Source organism: Pseudorasbora parva, chromosome 16, assembly GCF_024679245.1.
Source record: "Pseudorasbora parva isolate DD20220531a chromosome 16, ASM2467924v1, whole genome shotgun sequence".
Taxonomy (NCBI): domain Eukaryota; kingdom Metazoa; phylum Chordata; class Actinopteri; order Cypriniformes; family Gobionidae; genus Pseudorasbora; species Pseudorasbora parva.
The window spans coordinates 32978377-32984501 of NC_090187.1; positions in this window are offsets into that span (position 1 = coordinate 32978377).

Sequence of the window (6125 nt, forward strand, 5' to 3'; positions counted from 1 at the left end):
TATTCAGTTGCACCATTTGTTGCTGCATAAGCTCCCTGTAAAGTAATGTGTAGTTTAATAATATGACGTGTTAAAATGCTGTAAATTTCAGTTGATCCTTTATTCTAACTTCTTTTGCCTCAGGTAACTAACAGTAAAATAAGTTTCCATTGAAAATACGATACTATTTAATCATGAATAATTGAATCATGCCCATTTACTAAGCTAAGTTGTAACTTACGTACAGCTGGTGCAACAGGCCCCTGATGGTTTGGATGTAACATCACACCCTGAATGCTTAAAAAGCGGCTTTAAAAGATCTGTACATTGTAGTGGACACCATATATCAAAAGGTTAATGTAAGTAGAATGTTAGTTTTAGTATTCTGTCCATGGAACCAAGCCTGCAATGAAGTATACTATAAAGGCAAAGCACTTAGTTGCCATAGGGATTTGTTTTGGTTTATAGGATGAGAGCTAGACATGCTTTTAGGAAATTAACATCAACTTCTCTATATCTTCTAAACAAACTGGGAAGGAGAGAACAGAGGACAGAGGATGAAGTTTATCAAGACTAGTGTTAGCGTCAGCACAATCTAAAGGAAGCCAGGAGGCGCGCAAGAGAGCGAGACAGGGCATCCATGTGATCAAAGGCCTGTCGTACAAGATCTCAACCAGGCTAGGATGAGTTCTCTGTAATTGGTACTTCAAACCCTGCAAGTGGTGAGAGTGAAGGTCTCAGTTCAAAGTCTTCATCACAGACACTTCTGAATATACCTGCACCATCTGTGTTTGTGCGTTCACTCTGCGGCGTAGCCCTTCGTGTTTTGATCTCAGGTGAATCAAAAGATTAAAAGCAAATGAAGAAATACTCATCTTGAAGATACATTCATCAATGAGGATAATATGAATTTGCTATTGAGGTGGAATAAACTGCACAGCAAAAACTCCAGTGTTAAATTAACTCTCCTGAGAGTACATGTGAGACCACACTCAAGAGTGTTAAAGTGTTAAAATAAGAGTGTTAAAGTAACACTGAAGCAGTGTTAAAGTTAATAAGATAATTAACTGATTATTGGCAATTATTGAAGATACCTGATGATAACAAGCAGAATCACCAAATGAGAACATCACAATTCACAAGTGGACATATTTTCCATTTGTAATTGCAAAGCAACTCAGACAGTGTGTGTTTGTCCGAAAATCATAAAAACAAAAGAAATTTCACTCACACCTTTAGACACTTTAGAAAACTTATCATCTGTAATTCACACATTTTTGGATCATGAGAGAAACCAGACCTGAAGGAAAGACTCTCTGGCTCAGGATTCAATCCAGGATCTTCTTGTTGTGAGGAGCCAGTGTTTCCCACTGAGACACTGTGCTGCCCTTAATCACAGATATAAGACACACTTTGACTATTTCTGTCAGAGTCAGACGTCTACAGAAGCTCTTACTAAGAATTAACAGAGGTTTAGATGTTGAGGATTTATGGTTCATTTGAAGTCACCATTGTGGAGGGAAGCGTTTGCTTTAGTTGGGCTCTTGGTCCCCGTACGTGTGTTAGCGTTTCTTAGGCTGCTGTAACTGTGTGTGTGTGAAACACAAGAGTTGTGGCTGAGAAAGCAAAGCTAATGTGACATCAGATGTTGTCAGCTCCTTGTTGATGATAACTAAATCATCAGAAAGTGAGCATCTGATGTCGTTTTTTGTGTTCTTGTTTGGCACAATAGTTATTTGTTTATAGCCACTATAATCTTGTGAATCTGCATTATTGGCACCAATAGCAATAAAAGCACCACCTATCCTGACGGATGAGAAAAAAAAGTATGTGTACCCAATGTTTTGAGAAAATATTTCCCATGGTCACACACAGATATCAAGATTTGGCCTATGATTCACAACAATGGTGACAATCAAGCATCAGTTTTGTACTACGAAGCCACCCATCATGCATTGCAGCAGGAAGCGTTTTTGTGTCACCGTTGTTGTGAAACATAGGCCAAACCTTGATGTCTGTGTGTGATCATGCGAAATATTTTCTTAAAACATTGGGTGTATGTACTTTATTATCCTTCAGGATAAGTCTATTGGTGCCAATACTGCAGAGGCTATAAACAAATTACTATTGTACCAAATAAAAACATAATATCAGATGCACACTAGCTGATGATTTAGTTATCATCAAGAAGGAGCTGACAACACCTGATGTCACTTTAGCTTTGCTTTCTCAGCCACAACTCTTGTGTTTCACACACACACAGTTACAGCAGCCTCAGAAACGCTAACACACGTACGGGGACCAAGAGCCCAACTAAAGCAAACGCTTCCCTCCACAATGGTGACTTCAAATGAACCATAAATCCTCAACATCTAAATATCTGTTAATTTTGTTTTTATGATTTTCGGACAAACACACACTGTCTGAGTTGCTTTGCAATTACAAATGGAAAATATGTCCACTTGTGAATTGTGATGTTCTCATTTGGTGATTCTGCTTGTTATCATCAGGTATCTTCAATAATTGCCAATAATCAGTTAATTATCTTATTAACTTTAACACTGCTTCAGTGTTACTTTAACACTCTTATTTTAACACTTTAACACTCTTGAGTGTGGTCTCACATGTACTCTCAGGAGAGTTAATTTAACACTGGAGTTTTTGCTGTGTGCCTTGATGCCAATGGGACTTAAAACAAGCCAATATGAGAATATTAAGCGTTGGATGTAACTGTAATCTGAAGTAAAGTTAATATATTCACTCACACAAATAATATTCATGAGAAGTATTGATTTTTTTTAGTTCAGTTCATTATAATTTTCAATTGTAGATGAGCACCAATGTGTCCTCCGCCCATACGAATCAGCAGAAACAAGATGGGGTCATGGCTTTAAGCTGATTAGCTGTAATGGATAAACTCTCTGTGCTGTAGGCAATCAAGAGCGTATGCAGAGAGGGCCTCGGAGGATGAGATTGGTAGATGAGGACCAGGCTTTGAGGAAGACTCAAGCACAGAGGGTGAGGTGGCAAAGGAAATGTTTATATAAGCTGCTAATCAGTGAGACACACCAGAGTTATGAGGGCTGGTGGTGGAGAGGAGGAGGAAAGCGTCTCGCCTTCATGCAAACCCATGTAAAAACATTAAATCTTTCTTATGAACAAACACTGAAAGAATACGTCTTACTTGCCAAGTTGGCATTAAAAAACTCATGGCAACAATCCAAAAACTGCATTAATCTTTCTGGTTAGCAGCATATTTGAATAGTTACGTCTGCACACTTGTTCCGCCAAGAGACTAGCCGCCTGTTGAGGTAAATTCTCTCAGTGGCACTTCTAGTAAATATCCTAATCTATTTCCTTCCTCTTTTGCATCTCAACACACAACCCCCTTGCCTCTCTCTCTGTCTCTCTCTCTCTCTGGAGCTATAATAAGAGGTTTGCTGATGAGTCTTAGTGAACACCTGTGGCAAAGCAAATGCTCTGAGAAATAAGACTACATTAACGTCTGAGCCTGGCAAGATGGAGAAAAATATAGACATACAGTAAAAGTGCTTCAGACCCACCATTTCCTTCTGGGAATGATCTCTAGAGTGGGGACAAAAAAGACCACCCAAGATAGGTCTATGCATGCATGTTTGGCTTCTGCAGGCGTTTTCAGTGCCTTCATTCTAATTCATTTACAGCTCTGCAATAAAAATACTGTTGTGCCTCTATGTCTAGGTGAAGCAAGATTGATTGCCAATGTATGACAACCCTGAAGGCTTGGCTTTGTGATCAAGTAAAATCACTGCACATACATTCTCACCTTTCAACAGCTTGAACGTGATTTTTGTGGATTTTAGTCCATGTCTATTTGGTCTGAAGCCAATCAATATGCTCCTGAAAGCCCAACCCAATCTTACAGGAAAACAACTGTTTTATGTGGTGGATATTTCATATGAATTTGACGATGTGAATCATATGAGGAAAAAGAGCATGAAGGTCCTCTCCAAACCCCACCCCTTAACCTAACCGCCACTGGGGCGTGAGCAGATTGATCATACCAACCACTAAAACGTTACAAATTTCCATGAGACTGTGTTGGAAAGTTGATCAAATGAACTTCTGGGAACATGAACAAAAAAGGCAGATGACTGGTTGCATTGCAGCTGCTGTCTAGAATAAGAACATCTCTCCTCCAATACCACTTGTAAACAAGGAATATCTAGTAGGAAAACAACTATTCTATTTTCAAAGGGGGGGTGAAATGCTGTTTCATGCATACTGAGCTTTTTACACTGTTAAAGACTTGGATTCCCATCCTAAACATAGACAAAGTTTCAAAAACTAATGTTGGACGTTTGATGGAGTATTTCTGTGCTAAAAATATTCCTTCCGGTTTCTCACAAGTTTCGGAGAGTTTTTTTTCCGAGTATGGCTCGGGTTGACGTTAGTAAAAGCGGAAGGTCCTTCTATGGGCCGTACGGGCTCTTCTCCCGGTAGGGTGCGCCTGCGCGTGACTAGAGCGAGAGAGGAAATGCACGCCCATAAACACTCTTTCAAGGTGCAGAACCAGTCATCCGTGAACACTTCTGACGCGCCCTATGGTCGCGCCGCGCTCCACTTTATTCCTATGAGTGACGTCGAGCGACTTCAACGCTTCAGCACAGCATTCCGGGAAGGCAGCGCTGCATTTGAACCGATTTGAACGCAGAAATGACGGGGATCTCCACTGTTCACTGCTGTCAGGAGTTTACCAAATCATACCAAAGAAGTGTGTTTTTGACTGAGCGGTCCCAGCGATAAAGGTTCGGTCCTGCTTTGAAAGCAGCCGGTGAGTAAAACTGCTTCAAATGTCTATACTGTTGCCGCGTGAGTAAACATCAGTAAACGACACGATCGCGTGCTTCGTCATTCAAATGCGCTAACGGACTTCATTGTTGTTCTATATAACGTTACACTAGTCTGACGTGCAAAACCGCTTTGCTTGCTACTGCTAAGGTTTATTCGCATACAATAGTCCATAAACCGAATCATGTCCTCATAAACTGCGAGTAAACACACACAAATGTTGACAGGCCACTAAATACAGTACATACCACAGAGACGGACGTCCTGTGTTGCTGTTTCACCTGTTCAATTTATTTCAGCCTCCGGATCTGATTCTGGATCATATATCTATTAGCTGAGATCGATAGCGATGGGCTTCTCCACGCTTGAGGACGTCATCGCTTTGCGCGCTCTTCATTCTTTAGCTCCGCCCACACGATACGCCTCCAGGCGCTCGGTTTTTTCTGGAAAGACTCGGTACAGCACATATTTCGTTTATAAATATAATCAAACTTAAGACTTTTCGGAGATATGAACGATGCAATACTACTCTATAGGTACTAAAGATTGACATGAGATTGACTGAAACTGAGTGTTTCACCCCCCTTTAATATTATGTTTGCATCAACACAAGACAGAAAAATGATTTTAGCGTGTATTTTAAATGAATAAGTAAAATATTGTGAGATGATGCTAAAATTCACTACTCTTCATTCAACATGGCCTTACAAAAGTGAAGTAAGACAAAAAATGGTCTCATATTTGTCTTGGGTGATTATTTAACAAATTTTATTTTAATTCAAATTGTTCGGTCAGGTGGCATCAGCCTTTTGAACCTTTTACACTAATTACCTTCGACTGTGGGAGAGGTTCAGACATGCCGAGTGTATGTGAGGTAGACACACAGCAAGCTCTTTTCAGTTGCAGTTATTTTTATGAGATTCAAAAAAAGATGAACCTGTTCCCGACACGATTCTGCAAGTGCGCAGTTTCGCCCTGAATGCTTTGAACATACGGGCGCTCTTGACACAAGCCTGAAAAACTCTATAAAACATGTTTGCAGATAAGTTGCAAAGTTAACTTCAGCATGCCAAGTGAAATACCATGTGCATGTTTCTATTTGACATTTTAAGCATTTCAGTTGTTTTAACAGAGATATCAACTAAAATCAGCTAGCCATTTACATAAGGATGGTTTTTTGTACAACATGCTCTTATCCACTTGAAATGGTACCCTTTAACACTTTTTTATTATAGCTTTCAACATGTAATTATGAGATTACAAACAAAAGAACTGCGTTTTACTGTCAAGCTGGCAATTCTGCGGTTTCCATAATC